General features: G+C 39.1%; 1 protein-coding gene across 3 annotated transcripts in view; it reads left to right on the plus strand.

The window, feature by feature from the left end:
• Rai14 (retinoic acid induced 14) overlaps nt 1-20,453 on the plus strand; it is a 139,051-nt gene that overhangs the window by 4,664 nt on the left and 113,934 nt on the right. Inside the window, exon 1 of one of the 3 annotated variants that reach the window (XM_063258050.1) lies at nt 14,799-17,049. The exons of the other annotated variants lie outside the window; for them this stretch is intronic. The gene's annotated coding sequence lies outside the window, so the exon portion shown is untranslated. Of the gene's footprint in view, nt 1-14,798; nt 17,050-20,453 lie in introns of those variants that run through there. 3 annotated transcript variants of the gene reach the window in all.

Raw genomic sequence — 20,453 nt, forward strand, 5'->3', positions numbered from 1 at the left:
TTTTCATGATAACCTAATTCTCCTGTGCTATAAATATAGAAGGTGCAGAATCAAAGGATACTGATCCCTAACCCTCATTTCCTCAAACAGGCCAAGGACTGTTTCTAGCAACATCCACAATGAATTTTTAAGAACAGAAAGGAATATTTTTCAGAATCACAGAATAGGATATAGTCATCAGTGCCCTGACTTTGTATCTTCATCTAGGATGGGTTTTAGGGGAGGGTAGTTTCATGAATGGGGGGAGAATGATGATCTAACCATCTCTAGGAAGAACCAGTATATAGGAAGTTCTCTGGAGTTGTCAAATTGTCAAATGCTTACTCACAATACAGAAGATATTCATTGCCGTGGTGCAGGGCACTGTTTTCTAGAAGTCAACTGAATTTTCTTTGCCTTGAATAATGAGTATAGGGGTTGACAAACAAAGCTAAATATATTAAAAGCTTCTTAGGTGAATTTTAAGTGAGTAATTGGGAAGGTATTTCTTTCAATTAACTATACAGGATTATGATACTGGTGGTAGCCTTAAAATCATGGAGTATTGAAGTAAGATCATTTAAACCTATGTGATAAAATGATAATGAAAGAAATCGGAATATTATGAGTCAGCACACATTAATTTACCTTCAAGTTGAAAACTAAGCATAAAATTATATGATTATTATGAAAATACTGTACAATTTAATGAGATTTTTTTCTTTGCTTGTAGTAATCCATGAGATAGAAATTACAGGTGGTTCAGCAAAAGTTAGAGAAAGGTTATTCATCAAAGGCCCATTCCATAGCTTCCATCAACTACAGTGAACAAAAACTAGTCTGGTCTTAGACTCCACACTAACTCTTCAGTATTGATTTGCTTACTTAACATTTTAAAGAGTAACTCAATGAAAAACTCTAGTGTTTAATTGACAAAAACATGCCTCAGTCGTCAGCTTTATACTGTGTCTAATAGAGAATCTATCACTCTATTTAACCACTCCAGTTAATGTGAGTAATTAACATTTACTGAGCACACACTCAACCCCAGAGACCATCAGTCTCTCATGGCCTCTCATGGTGGCCATCAGTCATACAGCTGTCTAGTAAAAAAGAAAAATTTAAACAGTAATGCAAAGGTAGGGAGATGTAGGTAGCTGCAGATTGTACCTTTCATTCCTGTCCACAGTTTGGGAGATTCATGAGTTGCTCTCCACTGCTTCACAGCTGGGTTTTTGAGCTAGATCTCACCTCTTCTGACCCACAGTCTAGTCCAGTCCTTTCTGTAGTAACTGATGTACTCTGGAAATTACGGTGTCTTGCCATTTAATTCCATTACCATTGTAAACCTTCAGGTGTTCTCCATCCTTCTAGATAAACAGAATCCAACTGTGAGGAAAGTTGACTGTAGTGTAAGAAGCTTACTGTACAGTGGGGGAAATTACATGCAGTTGTTCTCTCTCTTTTTCTTAAAGTGATTCTAAACACTAAAGTTGGTATCAAGTAGCCTCAAAAAGGCAGTTCATAATCTACTATACCAGTTTGCCTCACAATCATATGTTGTATCATAATATATTATTTTACACCTATCTTTTAAAACTTCAGCATAATTTTTCATATGGGCATTGGTATCAAAGAGAAAAATGAATGTCTTTTTATGATCTCTAGATTAATTCAGTTTGTTCAATCTAATGTTTTTTCAATGCTAAATAATTCTAAAGTTAGCAGCAGCAGTACCTCTTTCTTGTCAGTCGCACTAAGTCTGTCCAGTTGTTGTTACTGGTTCAAGTAGGAGAACCTTGGACAGAAAAAACAGAAAAGACAGGTCACTGGGCAGGAAGTGGATCAAAGGCCTGAAAAACTGCTTTCTACACTAGGGTAGCATCAAGAAAATACATTCCTCCAAGAGGAATCCACTTTGCAAATTGTGAGAAACTATCCGGTAATGATTCTGAAATATTTTTGAGGCAGAAGTCCATACTTGTGCCAGTCTATTGCAGGTTCTGGGTTATTTTTTCCTGGAAGATATTGACTTACAGACAGTGATACTGTATGTTCGAGAAGTTCATAGAACTCCCTGATATAAGGCCACTTCTGACCCTCGTTGAAATGCCTTGATTGAGAATTTAAAAGCTATTTAAATGGACCTAGAAAACTCCTGTTTACTTTTAACACTTAATTCTCAAGGGGGAAGATTAGTTACAAGGGATCTATTTTCTATCATGTGCCACTGTCCCTCAGCACAGTTTGATAAGCTGGCAAATGAGTGAAAAAGAATAATTGTGAATTTTATATCCTTAGCTGAAAAACCAGCCATCGGTTGCTATACCAACAGTCTACATGCTCATGATCATTTTTAGGAACTGTTTCTGTTGAATGCACTAGAGTACTGTTTAGAAGTAATAAAAAGTGACTGTGATTTGACTATTTCACAGAGACTTGAAACATTGGGCCTTAAGCTGCTCAACCAAGGGTGATGCGTAGCTTGATCTAGAGTTGGGCCTGCACTGTCCTCCTGCGCTTTAAATGGTAGCAGTTTTCTGGTTTTGCTGTTGCAGGAGAGAGTGGAGATGCATCTCTTTCTTGGTTAGTAGTACTCCTAGGCTTTTACTCCTAGGCTTACGTAAGCTTAGGCCTTTAACTGCTCAGCCCAATGGGGGAATACCTCTAACTTTTGCTCCGTGTTACCCTTTTTGTGCTGCTGCTCAGTCCTGTTGGAGCCAGTGGGGCCCTAAGGAAGACAGGGCCACCTTTCTTAGTCAGGGAGCTGGCCATCAGCTGGATGCTTAAAATCCCTGCCATTGTCAAGCACACTTAGAACCTCTGTTGGTGTTTACAATGACGTCCTTAAGCCACTGCAGTCAAAAATCAGGGCAGTACCCTGATGCAGTAGCACATGCCTGTAGTCCCATTACTTTGGGGAGATTGACTGAAGAAGAGAGCAAATTTGAGTCCCCCCTAAGCCAATTAGCAAGACCATATTGGAAAATTTTAGAAAGGGTTGGGGATATAGCTTCATGCAAAGACCCTGGTTTTAATCCTCAGTACCAGAATAAATCAATACATAGTAAATTAAAAAATGGAGGGGCTGAAAGAGATGCTGACCTGCTTGTAACAGAGTTTGCCTGATGGAAACTCTTTAAACAATGAGTTTAATTAACCAGAGCCCCTTCTGGGGGGCACTAGCATTTTTGCTGTCAGTGAATAAGGTCAGAGGTAGTCTGACCCTATGTCAGATTTGCCATGAGTATAGGTGTTGATGGGATAATTGAACATGCATGGGTCCCTGGATAAATGGCAGTTCCTGCCCTTAAGAAGTTAAGAGTTTTAGCTATGGTAAGACATATTTGCTATCAGCAATGGTACAAGGCAGACTATTGGTTTTTGGGATGAAATGGTGGGAGGAATGCGTTTTATAGAGGAGGCTGAGGCCCAGGGAAGTGAAAATAACGTCTTGGAAAGAGACAGTAAGAGACAGAACTGGTTACAGGCCTAGTTTTGGGTGCTTGCAGCCTCAAGCCCTTAAAACATTGTACTTTTTTATCCCTCAGATACTATTATTAAGAGTCTTGTAGGTAGCTAATTGTAATTTTTACAAATGAAGACTGGTTTAGATTTAAACAGTCCACTCTAAAGAAACACTGTTAAAATTGGGAGTCTCAGTAAGGCAAATGGCATGGAGCAGTGTCAGGAAGGTTGAGAAGGATACAGAACCCAAGCCCTCAGCATCCTGCTGACTGAGAAGAGCGTAAACAAATCCATTTGTCAAGCTTTGTCAGTGAGGTAACAGATTCTGTGTTGACTCGCTTAATTTGACAAGAATGTTCAAGTAATTTGAACATCTCCTGTGAAAGCTGTCATGTTGGTGCCTGAGTGTTTGTCAGAAATGAGGGAGTACAGGCTTGGGTTGCTGAGAGGAGCAGCACTGCCCGGTGGCCTCCTCCCTGCTTCGTGGGATTGGGGCCAGTGAGCCAAAAAGCTCTTGAAGAATGGGCTGCATTTTCTTTCTTCCTTAGGAATTGCAGCCCTAAGGATAATATAAGACGTAACCCTCCCAAAACATGGCAGAGCCCCAGGCAAAGGCAGTGCCCTATATGGCCCAGAGGCCACACACCAGACGGGGTGATGAGCAGTATCCCAGCCTCTTTCCAAGTGAATCCACATGCATCAATCTTTGGAATTTGCTTCGGGTGCTCTCAGAACCTTGGGATCTTTGTTTAAAGAAAAAAAAAAAAAAAAAAAAAAAACCTTAGATTTTTCTTTGAGGCTGATACAGTTTTTCTCTTCTGAAAAAAACCTCACTTTTCTGTAAGCTTTTTTTTAAGTAAGGAGGAAAACTGCACAAAATATAAGGATGGAAAATGATAACCAATATCCATAGGCTGATCTAACAATCTAAAATTAACTTGTTAAGGAAAACATTCTGTACCAGCCTTATGCATCTAGTTAGCAGTCTGATTAATTCCTGGGTAATTAGATCCTTTCTGTGCTACACAACTTTATACAGCATTGACTGTGCCCTCATTTACTTTTTTATTGCTTTTCTAGTCTTTAGAAGCCAGGAAGAGGCAGACAGACCAAACCCACCGATTCTGTCCAGATGACACCTGTCCCAAGCTGGTTCTTTCATCCATCTGTTGATGGCTGTGTTACTGTTTGTTTGCATCCCATTTGGCAAGAAGTTTGCTTTCTCCCTGTGCTTTTAAACAACCTCTGATTACTTAAAGTGCACACCCTGAACAAAAGGTGCTGGATTCCCATGACAGTGGAGCGAGGTGTTTGATACTCACTGTGGCACAAGAAACAGAAAGAGAAGCTCACCCTATCCTGTCACTATCTTTCAGGCCAGTGGCCGCCTGCCCTGCTGTGGGCCCTTTAGTGTGTCATTTCCAGAACAAGGCTCACCCTGTACTCCCTGCCCCAATCTTGTTCCTTTGGGTGGCATTTTTAAAATTCCACTTTTATTATAATATCTGTGCTTTTCATTGTCCTGAAGTATTATAGTGTATCATTTTTTATTCCTTGGAGAGAGTTGTACACAATAGAATGACTCTTTCTCTCTCTTTCTTTCTGCATTTCCAAATTGTTATCAAAATATGGGAACCACCACCCCAGTCCATACTTTGTTAGCTTAGTTGAATATAAAATTAGCCCTTTTACTTGTCTATAATTATCTTGATTTTTTTTCTGATACTGATTTTATCATAGTTGTGTGCAAAAGGAGTTTACTCTTGACTTCATTAAAATTATTTGTTAGCTATACACTTCCCCTACGATTAGGACAGAGCAATAAAGGACCCAGCCTGAGCCAGGGATGTGGGAGGGAGAACTAATAGCTCCAAGAAATGAATGCCTTTTGCAAATTGGTCCATTTTGATTTCCTGAAGACAGCTCTCCATGTGCAGTTCTGTGGCCTGCTGTGTCTTTAAGGGCTACTGATTTTTTTAAGTACTTGAAAGATTACTCTGTTGGCCTAAATAATTCTTAATTATTAATGTTGTCTAATATGTAGCCTATTGTCATATTGGGCTCAAATACTGGACCTCTGTTCTGTTTATAAGTGGTGCCACTTTGACCAAAAAAACTTTCCATGCTGTAATTTACTAAAGAAGCTGGGAATATAGTAATGGCATTGGATTCTGAAGTGGTTATAAGAATTAAATGAGATGTTATTCAGGTATAATGTCATAAAAATAAAAATCTGCATAACAGTCATTTTAACAAGTTGGCACCTATTGTGGCAATTGCCAATGCAAATATTATTATGTTCTCTCAAACTGCCTTTACAGAGCTGTTGATATATTGGCCAAAATGATTATTTTATTATATTATATCAATAAAGTCATGTTGCTCATATGTTGTTGTAATACACTTGTAGTTTGCAACTGGTTTTCTCTTTATTATTGTTAGATTCAGTATTAAGTCATTGTGTTTGGTGGACAGAAAGATATACTTCTGTTCTTAATGACCAACTTATTCCAAATTGTATTAACAAGTTCTGCAAAGAATGTATCTTATTTCAGCCATAATCTAAACACAGCAATAAAATCTTGGTGAAACTGAAGATGGTGGTGGTTAGCATAGAGTGATAGGGAAGGTAAATGCACCATTGATGATTAGGAAAACAGCACAACTGTTGAAAGAAAAAGATATAGACATTTTTTGAATGGGTTATAATAAAATAATAATTGAGTCTACCAGTGCCAAGTAGAATACAACTATCAAGTAATTATACTTTATTCTCCATATAGCAGAGAAAATCTTTCTTTCCTTTTTTTAAAATTTTTAATGGTACTAGGGATTGAAAGCAAGACCTTCATATCAGCTATGTTCCCAGCCCTTATTTTTGAGACAGGGTTTTTCTAAGTTGCTCAGTCTGAGCTCAAACCCTCAATCCTTCTAAGTCTCTTCGAGTGATTCTTTTAAATTACAACTTTCAAGTCAGGCATGGTAGCACATAGGTTTTCTGTTTAAGTATTATTCTTCTTTGTAAGATGTTATTAGAGTCTTTGAAGATAAAATCTAAATTATTACTGTCTAATAAAGACACAAGACATAAACAGAGGCTACAAAAGTAACTTCAAATTTCTCACAATCACAAAAGGAAAGTTTAAAACGTTGAAATTAATTTTTTACCAATTATACCCAAAGTACTACCATTTCTCTCATATCAACATAAAGCTTATTTGTGATGCAATTGGCATTCTTTTTTTCTTAGTAGGTCTTTAAATTCCATTTTCTGTGCATCTCAATTTGCAGGGTCACATTTTTTTTTTTTTTTTGTCTTTTTCCTTTTTATCGGTACCGGGGATCGAACTCACAACTGCCTGCTTTCAAGACAGGTGCTTATGTGGCTGAGCTAAACCCCCAGCCCCCAGGGTCACATTTTAAATACTTAGTAGCCACATGTGGCTAAAGGCTACAGTATTGGACAGCCTAAGTAATGTGGCTGCATGTGGGTCCTGTAACTCCAGGACCACTAGTATCTAGAATGTTCTCAATAAATACATTTTTGGGGCTAGGGATTTAGTTCAGTGGCATAAGCGCGTGTCTGGAAAGCGCAAGGTAGTAACTTTAATCCCCAGGACCAAAATAAATAAATAAATACGTGTTTGATGAAGTTTCCCTGTCTTTACCTGGGTATCTGGGATTTTGCCTGTAGCTCTGAAGCATTTCTATAGAAAAGTACAACAGCTTTATTAGAAACTCACCATATTACATGACATAACAGACATTTGAGGTTTGTTTGTATACAGATTCTTATCTCTACTTTGTACAAGTGAATTAATCTACATGGACTTCTTTAATAGTAAGGGTGATTTTGTAGACAAGGGTTGTTGTGTGATTTGCATTTCTATATCAGACCCTAAGCCCTTGTCCCCAGTGAACTCAGATGTGACAGTGGCTTTTTATTTCAGGAGGGTGTTACAGTAGTGTTATGGCTTGTGTTTAGATGTCTTCCAAAGCCTCATGCAGTTGTAGGTGGGGCTTCTTCAGAGGTGGCTGGATCTAGAGTGTATAATGTTGGGATTAAGGGTGTGTGATTACTAAATCAGTCCTCTGATTAGTTTTTTTTTTTTTTAATTTTATTTAAGGAGAAAAGAAACAGTGAAAGGGTACAAGTTATACAGATTTACAGAAAAAAAAATGAACAGTAGGAAATCACTAGTTAATGGATTCCATATTGCCATCTTAGAAATAATTGTTCAAGTCACAAAATTAAAGCTTGTAGAGTGGACATTCCAACAATGATACTGCAAATAGTTCTGTTCAATGATCCAATAAAACTCTGTGATATCATTTTCTATCTTATACACTTAAATATACATGCAGTTAACCTCTGATTAGTTTTGCATTGCCCTAATATCAGTGGCACAGAGAGAATACAAAAGGGGCAGAAACAAGCTGCTAAGGCCGCTAGCTCACTGTCACTTGCCTGCTTGTTGTGGATTATTTCTCTTCTGTGTTGCCCCTCTGTCATGCCATTCTGCCTTAGAGCCAGCCAACTATGAGCTGAAACCTCCCAAACTGTGAGCTACGTAAAGCTTTCTTCCTTTAACTTTGGGTATCAGGTATTTTGTCTCAGCAGTGAGAAAAGTAACTAAGACAAATAGCCTAATGTATTCCTTTCCAGTTGATTGGGATTATTGTGTTTTCATTGTTGGCTTGGTTTTTATAGGAAAGCCAAAGAAAACTTATTGTCAGAATGGATATAGCCTAGAATCTATACTTGGCTTGCCAACAAGGTTTTCTGCAGAGACTGCTCCTCTGTTAAGAGGTGAGGTATGGAGTACTTTGGAATGGGGAATGAGGTGTGAGGGCTCAGGGCAGATGGACTAGGGAATAGCTAACAGCCAAACAAGGAAAAACAAATATCCCCACCTAGCTTGCAGGACACATTGCAGGCCATCTATTGTACTCATTTTATTTAGACTACATAGAGGGTCTATTCCTCTGCAGGTTCCTAAATTTAGCTCCTGACTTCAGAGATGGACTGAACAGACAATACAGGCTAACACTGTGCAGTTGAAGTTCTCAGCACCGATTTATTGTGGCATCTGAGATGAAAGACTGAGCACAATTAGGTGACAAAGCAATAGAGTATTTGTATGCTTGTTTTGCAAGTGACAGAAATTCAAGTTGAGCCAGCTTTAGGTTTGCAGGAGAATCTTTGCTTATGTGATCCCACATCCTGTGCCGCAGGGAGATGGCGATAGCAGGGGTTCGGCCATTCCTAGAGTTAGCCCCACTGCCCTTCCTCTTCTTCAGTCAGCTTTCTGCACAGAACACAGTCCCATCTCTGTGGGAGCAGCCCCTCTATGAGGTCATGGGTGGAGGTGGGTTGGGGAGGGAAGACGGGAAAGAAGGCTGGCCTTACTGAGCTGACCCAGCACCACAGAACAGTGTCTTGCTAAAGGAGAAGAACAGGCTGCTTGCAAGAGGGCAGGCAACCCCACTCTGCTGGGCTAGAGAGGAGAATCATTGTTGTTTGAACTCACAGAGTTCAAATGATGTCCAGCCGTAGTAGTTGGGGTTTTTGACCACTTTTTCTCCTGCTTCTGGGGCATCAGCATTCACAGAATCTATTTTATTAACTTATTTGTATATTCCTTGTTCTGAGAAATAAGATACTAGATGCCTGGGTAAAGAGATTTAACAGGCCAAATGGAACAACTGCGATCGCTATAAATGACGTCTCTAATATTCCAGAATGTGGAGGATCTAAGTTGTCCCCATTTTGAAATGGAGTAAAAAAAGCAGAAGAAATATGTTCTAAGCAACTTCTGGTGATAAAAATCTTTCTAGGAAAAAAAAAAAGGATTAAATATAGTCCTGGACTGAGTCTATCACTCAAACTAAAGATAGTTTTCATAACCAAACACTTCACATATGGACCTGCTTTTTACTTTTCGTGTTTGATCTTCTTAAAACTAGCTTCACTAAGGTATTATTTACATCCTGCTACAATATAAGTAATTGATTTTAGTATACATATCAATGATTTTCTGTAAATTGATGGAGTGGTACAGCCATCCCCACAATCTAGCTTTAGAAATTTTCCCTCATTCTAGCATGATATCTTGTGCTATTTACAGTCACTTCCTATCACCACTTCCAGCTCCAGATAATCCTCTCTTGTCTCTGGAAATTTGCCTTTTCTACATATGTCACAGAAGTGGAATTCTACAGTGTGTAGTCTTTACTGTCTGGTTTTCAAGTTTTATAACAATGCTATACCATGGATCTGTATTTCATTCCTCTTTACTGCTAGGTAGTATTCCTTTATGTAGAAATGCCATAGTTTGTTTACTTAAAAGACATTTCAGTTGTTTTACTTTTTGCACTTATAAATACTGCTTTTATATACATTCATATAAACCAGCTGCGGGGGTGTATGTTTTCATTTCTCTTGGCTAGATCCATAGGAATAGAATTCCTGGATCATATGCTAAACTTATATTTAACTTTTTGAGAAAATGCCAAACTGCTTTCCACAATGGCTACATCATTTCTCACTTTTACTAGTAATGCTGGAGGATTGAACCTGTATTTAATGTGCCCTTTTTATTTTCAAAAGGTTGAAATTCAAGGAAAGTTCTTCGAGGGAACTAAAGGAGCTTCTTATATGTCTAGGCACATCTGCTTTCATCTGCCTGGCCTTTTGGGGTTGAGTACTATCTGTGTACATTCAGGGCAACTTTTCTCTTGAGAGGAGTACACAAGGGTATATTTAGAAGGTAATATTGAGATGAGCTTAAAAAAGGTAAACGTAGACTAGAGTGGGCATTTTAGAGATCATTAAAATAGGCTCAGTAGAAGGGTTGATTGCATGGAATTTCTTAGTCCTACAATCGTTTTTATATTCCAGGGGTAGCTTTTCTTGATTAAGTCTGTGCTTTTCAAATTGGATGGATTTAGGGTGGGAGGTAGAGATTTCTTTTTAGGCTCATTGAAGCATGTGAGTAACAGATTTGACAGAGCAGATAGTAGTCTTGCCAGAGCCACAGCCAATTTTATATTAGTGCTGCTGGCTCTGACTGATTCATGGACCAAGATCCGTCCTGGGTGATGGCAGACTTTATTCTCAAGGAAGAATGATACATTTGGTTCTCAAGAGAAATGTCATCTCCTAGACAGAGGCAAGTTGTGAATATAGTGAGGGATTAATGTTCTCAAAAGAGTTTGCTACATTGTTACTGGGATACAGTATGTGAATGACATTTATGGTTTTAAAAGAAAGTTTTTTGTTTTCTTTGAAAACAAAATGTGAGATGGTATCTAAAAAGGATTTGTTATAGAAATAAAACTATTGCTATGTCTTTTTTTCCTTTAAAATTTAAAAATTTTAACATTTATTTCACCTAATAATTACACAGTGTAATTCTTTTTTGGGGAGGCGGTACTGGAGATTGAACTGAGGATCATGCTAGGTGAGCATTCCACTAGTGAGTTTAATCCCATTCCATTTTATTTTTTTAATATTGACATTGAGTAATGCTGAGTTGGCAAAACTGGGCCTGGAATTTGCAGCCTTTCTGCCTCAGCCTTCCAAATAGCTAGAATTATAGGCCTGGGCCACTTAGCCTAGCTCAGTGTGATGTTTTGACTATATATATATATATTTTTTTTTCATATATCCATATAATGATCAAATGAGAGCAATTAGTATGTTTATTACGTCAAACATTTTCTAATTTATTATCTGGGTAATCTTTCAACACACCTGTGCTCTAGATGATTCATAAAAGAGATAGCATATATGAAAGCATCTAGCCCATATCTAATACTCAATGAAGTTTGCTTATTCATTCATTTATATGTGTGTGTTTTGATGAATAAGATTTATTTATATTTATGTATTCATAAAGCTCCTTTGTTTTGTGTCCCACTGTCTGAAGGTTAAGTTATATTCTTATCCTCTGGAGGAAATTTGACTTTTTTGATTATTCTTAGATTTTAAAAAATCCACCTGGGTGTGATGGCACCTCAGCTGGGAGGCTGAAGCAGGAGGATCACAGTTTAAGCCCAGGCTGGGCAACTTTGCAACTGAGCAAAATCTTGTCTTAGAATATAAAATTAAAAAAGGGCTGGGGTCAAAAAAAAAAAAGGAGCTGGGAGGGTAGATCAGTGGAAAGGCCCTGCTGGGTTTAACCCCTGGTACTATACACAAATACACAGATACACACAGTTCAATAGTCAGTTTTAATTGCCAAGTATGGTTAATTCAGAAGTTACACTATCTTGTTTCTTTATTTTATTTTTTCTAGTGCTGAGGCTTGAAATTCAATGTCTCTAGCAGGCTAAGCAAGCCCTCTACCACCAACCTCTGGCCCCAGCCCAGAATTACCAACTTCAAATAACAATAGTATTAAAATTTGAATTAAATACAAAGGTGTAATTGAAAAATACATAGAATGTTTTAACTTTTACAAATTGTGTAATAAGACACATTGCCATTACTCTTTCTCCAAGTAACCCCCACTCTCCTAATCTGAACACATCAATCTGTTTATTCTTGCCACTTTTTGAAAAGGTTATGAAAGCCTACTTTCATGAACATCTTTAGTTTTGCTGTTCTGGCTGCTTTGCTGTCCTGAACTGATTCAAACTATTACCTTTCACTTTGGTGCAATTTATGGTCACTTTGACTGTGGGGAAAAACTATACGTCTACAGAGTGAGTTCTAGTGAATAAGGCGGATGGGACCCGGCGTAATGTTGTTGTGAGGCTGCCTGTCTGTTGGGTGGCTCCCAGCAGCAGCATTCACCCTGGCTTTGATCACATCTCCTAAACAACGTGGAAGGAGGACTTCCAGAACTGCTTAAGAAAATGGCAACAATGATAGGATAAGTACGTTTGAAGCTAGGATGAGTATTGAGAGGAGTTAATAGTAGTATGTCTTTAGCTGTAATACATTTTTAAAATTTGAACATGGATCATTTATTTTGAGCGCCTCTTTCAGCTTTTCCTGTTCTCTTTGCATACTTCACATGCTACCTTCATGGCTTGGGATTTCTCTAGAGAGCTCAGCCTGGGCAACTCAACAAAACCCTGTCTTAAAATCAAAACTAAAAAATACCTGGGAATGTAGGTCAGCGTTGGGGTAGGGGTAAGAAGTGAGCAGGACAAGGAAATTCTTACTTGACTAGTACTAGTACTACAGAGGAGTGCTCTCAAAGTCTGACAGTGTTTTGAGCTGAATCTTGCTTTGGGGAACTTTCTGGAGGTGTTATGAGTTGAATTGTATGCCCCAAAACTCATTTGTTGGAGTCCTAATCCCTAGTACCTCAAAATACAACTATGTTTGGAGATGCCTCTACAGAGGCAATTAAAGTAAAGCAAGGTTATATGGATCAGACCTCATCCTTTGTGACTGATGTCCTCAGAAGAAAATACTAGGACATGGACACATGCAGAGGAAGGCAAGAAAGAAAAGATAGAGGGCCATCTACAAGCCCAGGCAAGAGAACTCAGAATGCAATCAAGCTAGCCTTGAACTTCCCACCTTTAGAACGTGAGAAATGCAGTTCCCCAAGAAGGTGAAGTGCTTGGGTTTGTTTTTTTCGTCTCCATCAGGCAGCCAGCCTCTCTACCTTCTTTGTCCTGTCCTTTTAATTCATCTTGTAACAGAGGAGCAGCTTACTACCCTATGCTATGAGTTGTGTACTTCTGGCCCATAGTAATCACAGATCTATGTATAGCTAAACTCCAGCACTTAGACTGATCACAGCACAGCAGCAGCCTCTCCATGTGTTTCCTTGAGACACAGACCAGTTTTTTTCGCGACTTTTATATTTCCCAGGTGTGGATCAGACACTAGTCCAGTCCTTTCGAGCTGTCATGTAATCCTTACACATGAGGCTGAATTGGTGTGATGGGAGTCATTGCATAGTTATTTCTATAGAAAGATTTTCCCAATCTCCCCACATTCCTACGCCATTTAGACTGTCTTGTGAGCAAAGGGCTTAAGAGACCTTCTGCCAGATATCTGCTAAACACTTGGAAGATTTGCATCTTGCACTGGCCACTTTGTAATGAAATGATTATTGTCTTTTTTGTTTTTCCAAATCAGTAATTAGTGCTCTGTTGTTCATCATTACTGAATTCATTCAGCCATAGTGAAGCTGCACTGAGGGTTGTGATATGGTTTATATCTAGATGTCCCCCAAAACCTCATACAATCAAAAGCAGAGCTTCTGGGAGTCTCCAGAATGGATCATGGGTATACTGTAGTTATTGGTGGATTAGTCCATTGATGAGGTTATAGCTAAATGAGTTGATTAGGAGGTAGAGCCTGGTCAGAAGAGGTGGAGGTCACTGGGAGTGTGGCCTAGAAAGGTTTATCTCCCTTCCCTGTTCTCCCTTTGCTGTGTTTGCATCCTTTCCATCATGCCTTGAGCACGTGGTTAGGTAGCATCACAGGAACAACCCCATGTTTTAGTACCAAAATCTTTCCAGTCTTAGTCACTTTTCTCATTACTGGCATAAAATACTCAACACATGCAACTTTAAGGAGAAAAGATTTATTTTGGCTTACATTTCAGTCCATAATCAGCTGGCTCTAAGGTAGGACAACATGAGCAGAGAGGCGTGACAGAGGAGAGTTGTTACATAGCACTTGGGGTATGTAGCATGTTTCCTGACCCTACCCTTTCCTAGTTAAGAGGTACAAAAGTGGAAGACTTTACATTGAGACAAGAACCCTAAAGAACCACATTTCCCAGAGTTCAACCATCCAGACACTTGGAGGCCTCCACAACCATGATGCAAAAGGACCTGACTGCTATTGACACTGGTGACAGACCTTGGCACCATCCACATGGTGCTGATTTTTCAAGCATGTAGAATACAAGAGTTGTGGGTCATGGAAACTTCTGCCCAGATTTCAGAAGGCCCAGGAAGTCAAATGAGTAGTATATGAGGCTGTGAGAGTGAAGCTGAAAGTGCAGGGGAGACCCTAGAAAGTTGGAGAAGCCAGGAACTTTGCATGTCTGAGGAAAGCCATAAGCACTGAGCAAAGTCAGCCCCAGAGATAAGCCTTTGGGGCTGTAGCCACCAGCAGTGCTGTAAGGAGGGGCTGCCCAAGCCATTTGAAGATCAAATCTCACTGCATCTTGCCTCAGGTGCTAGACAGGGAATTAATGTTTGCCTTGCTGGTTTTTCATCTTGCTTTGGTCTATTTCTTTCGGACTGTCCTTCCCTTTTGAAATGGAAATGTTTAGCTCATGTCATTGTATGTTGTCAGTGTTTAACTTTCTTTCTGTTTTTTTTTTTTTTTTTTTTTTTTTTTTGCTGGGGTCTTACTGCTAAGAGTCTCAAAGGAGACTTTGGAATTGAATTTTTCAGTAATGCTGTAAGTTTTAGGGTTTTGACACCTTTTAGAGCTGGACTACATGTATTTTACCTAAAGAGATATGCTTGAGTCTTTGAAAGACTTGGGACAAAATGTTATGTTTTATATCTAGACTCCCTCCAAGCCTTATAACATCATTGGGTCTGAAAGTACTATACTCATTGGTGGATTAGTCCATTTATGAATTTGTAGCTAAGTGGATTGTTTGGAGATAAAGCCTGGTCAGAATAGGTGAGTCACTTGGAGTGTGGCCTGGGAAGCTCTCTGCCTTCTCCCCAGCTCCCTTCCCTCCCTCTGCTTCCTTTCCGCTATGCTGTGAGCTCTCCTCTGCATGCCTCTTTGCCTTGGTGTCTGCTTTGAAGTTAGCCAGCTATGGACTGAAACGGGAACAAAAATAAGCCTCTCTTCCTTTTAGTTGAAGTGGCAGGTATTTTGTCCTCACAGCAAGGAAACTGACTAGGACAGATTGACCCTGGAGAGAGCTTTGCTGAGGCTTGGTGGTGGAACCCTGGCCCAGTCCAAGATGATCTTTTTCCTTAGGAGCTCTGTGAGTAGCAAGGGAAGACTCCCTTGTGAAATAACAGATCAGGCATGTTTCCTTGAGGGGGATTATTGGCTCTCTGGTCTGATAAAATCTCTATCCTAAGAACTTGCCCCAGGCTTCTGTTTGATGATCCTTGCTCTCTGCATGTTTCAAAATGGTCTCTTTTATGCCTAGGGTTGCAAGTGGTTAGGGTTGGTGCCGCCTAAGGAGAATAGCAATTAGAGGGGAAGCTGGCATGCAAGGAAAAAGGAGGGGCAACTTGTTAAGACTTAATAGGCCTAATGAGCTGGAGTTTTAAAAGAACTCAGTGCTTTCATCTATCCATGGTAAAATCTAATCATTACGCTGCCTTTACACAAATCCTGGTCTATCAGAAGAGTTTACACCCTCCATAAAGTACTTGGGTCAGACAGTGGCTTGCTAAGGTCAAAGGTGAAGTCTCAAGGCTGTGCAGGTACCTACATCATACCTTCGTCCAGTGTGTTTATTCATGAAATGTTTATCGATTATATACTAGTGGCTAGAGCCCAAGTATAGACAGGCAAAATGAAAATTCTACCTTGTAAACCCTTACTTTGGAATAAAGTAAGTGGGCAGTCTTGAAATGTAAAGTTTCAAAGTTACTGAGTAATGTTAACAGAGCTGTTGACTCCCTTTCTCACATCCAGGGCCTAAAGGAGTCAGAGTGGGAGCAAATCTTTCTTTGGAAAGAACTATATGAAGACTGCCATCATATGAGTGCAGCCTTAGAAGTTTACAGGTCTCAGTGCTTGGAGAGATTGTACCGGGATCTCATTCTTCCTCAGCCTGCCCAAATCCACTGTTTCCTTTAAGACCAGTTAGCTCTGTGCCCCAGTTATAAAATAAGGCTTCTCTGATTTATGTCAGCCCTTAAGGATTTCCACTTATGATTCTTGCAGTATTTAACACCTAACTACAAGATTTATTTTAAAACAACCCCGATCAGCTTTGAGTACTCCACAGTACTGACCCATGGTCCCATTGCCTTATGTTCATATGTATGTAAAATGCAGTTTTACAGACAAGACCCGTGTGCTATAGATAAAGTAAACTTGGTGAGGGGGAACAGTCCCCTTTGGGCTCTGCCTCCCAATTACATTCTGTATTCCATAACTCATGAGGACCACCCCATTCAAGACAGAGACTCTGAGTAGTTGCTACCCACTGGGAAGTTTGCTGGCATGCAGTACTGTGTGTAAGGGACACTTTTATTAGAATGGTTTACGGAATGTTTTTGTGCTGCCAGATTGGGAGAATTATATGTTTTTACAGTTCTTGGTAAAAATCCATCTTTGCTGCTGAAAGATTATTGTCTGAGGAAATAATCAAGCGCTTGAAGGAGAAGACGTATATACAAGGAGAGAAGCATTTCAGTTGCTCAACACTTTTGTCAGTGGTATGGATTTTAAGCCTGATACTCCTTTTAAGTTGGAAGAAAAAATCCTGAAGCTTGTCTGGGTAGATACTAGTATTCCGCTGTTGTTAAGGATACTGTAGTATTTCCACATTCTGTGATGCAAGAATTAGCAGAAGGACTTTTGCCTCTCAAATTCTGTGGTAATTCAAAGGGAATTATTTTAAAGCACTGCCTTTGTGTCCTATGATGTGGTTTGTCAGATGCTAATATGTTCTCGTGCTTCTGGAAAAATGTGTAAGTGTGTTCAGCAGTCTCCGTTTATGAATCCATATTGTTCTTTTTGGCTATAGGTAACTAGCTACTTGTTCGTGCGGAATTAGTTTGCCTCCCAACTCCAGCAGTGTAAAAGATTCCAACAGAGTGGATGCTCAGAAATATTAATCTTACCTACTTGTTCAATGTCTCTTTGTTATTTTTGACAGAGAGTAGAGATTAAAGGTGTGGTATCACTGCCCCTAGAATAGTGGTTCCCAAGCTAGTTGTACATATAAGTCATCCGAGGAATTTCACTTTTGATTACAGATGTCTGGACGAGGTCCCCCAGAATGGTTTTTGGGTCATACATGGGAGTAGGGGGAGAGTGTGTGGGAGTAGCAGCAGTTTCAAACCACTTCAAATCAGTGGTGGGGTGTGGTAGAGAAATAGCTAAATAAAGAAAATCTCCAAAGTATAACAAAGTTCACATTTTTCGACATTAGTTTTTAATCTGTTCTTTTGAAGCTCTTTTTTAAAAAAATAATTCTAGAGGTTTGCAGCTTAGAATTTTTATAATTTTGAGGACTGGAGAAGGTAACAGAGGTTATTAAACTTTTTTGGGAGCCTACCACGGATTGTAAACTTTCTTAATAACAGCTTTAAGATATCATTCACGTACATTAAGTTCACACCCTGAATGTGCACAGATGAATGGTTTTTGTTAAGTTCACAGGTTGTGCAATCATCATGACAGTACATTTTAAAAACATTTTAGCATCCCCAAAAGAAATCTCCTAACAGTTACAAGTTTTCTTTTTAAATATTGAAGTCTAACTTTTGTTCATGATAAAGCTTTATAGGCTAGTGTTAAGTTTTTTGGATTCAAGCTATAATTATATTAGATAAGGATATCTCATTTCAGGTCCTATTTGAGAGTTGCATTGTTTTTCTGAAGGAAAAATTAAGTAAATTTGTCCCTCTGTGTTGCATCCAGTCCCTCACATGAAAGGACAAGAAGGGTGTACTGTGCACTGACCCATCCTCCTTGGTCGCCTTACCATGATGTCCCTCAGGTGATGCCTGGCAGCCAGTGATGGATGGCATATTTCAGTGACATTGTGAATGGAATAAGTAGTAAGCTGCTTACTACTTTTGCCCAGTGAATAAATACAGTTTATTTTGCTTGAAATGAGAGAACTTGGTTCGTGTAACTTTTTCCATAGATGTGGATCCTTATTCTTTACATTCCCAAAGGAGGCTACTGTGCACAACTCAGGTTCACAGTTCTTTTGAAATAAATATTCCAGTTAAGTGACTTTTCCAAGAACTAACATTGATGTGGCCTTGCTACACTAGTAGATGTTATTTTACCCAAGATAGGTGATAGCCAAGCCTAAACACTGGAAGTTTGGGATTATAGAATCCCAGCTGACTCAAGGAAGGCAGGCTCCTGGTTTACACATGAATCATCTTCAGGAGAGAAGATGCTGGGATAGGAAGGACTTGTCATCATTCCAGGGGACAGGTTACTTCCCTCTAGCCATTGGCGTCTAGATATAAGATCTGAATACCAGAAAAGTAGTGATTTATCAATAGAACTAACTCTCCTAGCTATATTTTTGTTTTTCTAGCTATAATTCTTGGTTCTGTGAGTTTCCAACACTCCTGTTTCCTTAACACCCATATTATGGAGTGAAATCCATGGACCACCCAAAGCTCCAAGAAAACATCATTTAGTAGTTCTTACCTTCCCCTGGGAACTGTTGGAATTCCTTGCTATATTTATTTATTTATTCCTCTTCAAATAAGACTTTGCATACTTTTCATTGCCACATTTTAAAAAAAGAAAAGAAGAAAGGCAAACAAAAAACCTAACAAAACACCCATGAAACCTCTGTGACCTTAAACAGAAAAATGTTAACTGCTGTTGCTTAAGATCTTCTGTGAATGAAAGAATGCTTTGGGTAGTTCTGGCTTAGTGGGCCACACAGTTTGTGGGTTACCCCAGTGTGGCCTCTTTCTTACTGCGCTGATTTGTCCTTTTCCCTTGGTTCTTTTGGAGCATGGGTGGAAATCAATTTGAAAGGTGATTTCCAATTTCTAGAAATCACTGATGTAGAAGCCATGGACGGTGACAGTTTGGGAATGTCTTAATTATAATTATTTCTATTTTGACCCATCAAGAGGTGATTTGTTTTGACATGAAAAAAACAGCCCAACTATAGTTTGTAAACCTGGCTCACTTTGACAGGTGTCCTTATTCTATTTGTCTATTGAAAGATCTCCAACTTTGAGTTTCTATCTGAGAGGGAGTAGGAGTTTACACTAGTAATTTGTTTCCTGGTCCTTGTGAAGCAAACAAACCAGGGGCCAGCTCTGAGAAACTGTCCTGAAGTGTGCACTTGCTCTGTAGGTACCAGTCTGAAGTTCTCTGTGATTAAATGTGGGCAATTAACAGTATGTAATTACAGTGTGTGCAGTTTCCAAGGCAACATGTGCTCAGTCCCTCTGGCTGAGCGGGACAGATTGAAAGGGACCATGGAGAGGCTTTAGGAACCGTGACCTCTAGACGAATGCTGTCAAAGGGGTTTATGATTACTGCATTTTCATGTCATTCAGGCCAGAGTTCTAGTTAATGGCAGCAGCATTAATGAAAATAAACAGTAGAGAAGCCAGGGTTGCAGGGTGACTTCTGTTAGACAGCACCAGGACACAAGGAAGGATGAGGACAGCCATTTGGATGCTTGCATTTTCCTACTTCTGTCTTCTCACATCAGTTTTGTCCGGAGTAATAAACGGACTCTGAAAGGCTTTTAAAAATTAACAGGTATGTTAAATATTTTTCATCTTTAGTTCTTTACTGGAATGAAATTCACCTACATTCACTTACTGTAAAGTATGCCTTGAAGTTAACATTTAATGAACATTTACTGTGTGATAGGAACTTTCATATGGATTAGTCTTTCGACTCTTAAGTATGCAATTTTTAAAAATCTATATGCAAAGGTTCTATACTTATTACATTTCCAGACTTAATGAAAAATGTGCATTCTGTTTTGTATTTTAGCACAGTATTGAGCTTTGTGGTTTTAGTTATAAAACTGTAAAGGTCAATGGAAAAAGCCTGCAGTTATCATTCAGATAGGGATTTTCTTGTAAATGTTACCATACACAGGCTTGGTGAGCACAGGCAAGTTTCTTAACTTCTCCGAGGCGTTCTACTTCTGGAAAATGAGCTTAGATTTTTGAAGGTTGGCATGTACCTTGAAGAATCCACTGAGAACTAGAAAATTCCTCCCTGAAAATATTACACAAATACTTAAAAATTACATTCAATTTCCAGGGACCACAGATTTCTTCTAAATGAAGCTATTGTTTCGGGCTCCTACAGCTCCAGCTCAGAATTGCTGGTCCCACAAGGATCCAGAGTCTTGAGTTGTTTA

This window comes from Cavia porcellus, unplaced genomic scaffold, assembly GCF_034190915.1.
Source record: "Cavia porcellus strain 051 isolate PalLab524CR breed Dunkin Hartley unplaced genomic scaffold, mCavPor4.1 scaffold_11, whole genome shotgun sequence".
NCBI lineage: Eukaryota > Metazoa > Chordata > Mammalia > Rodentia > Caviidae > Cavia > Cavia porcellus.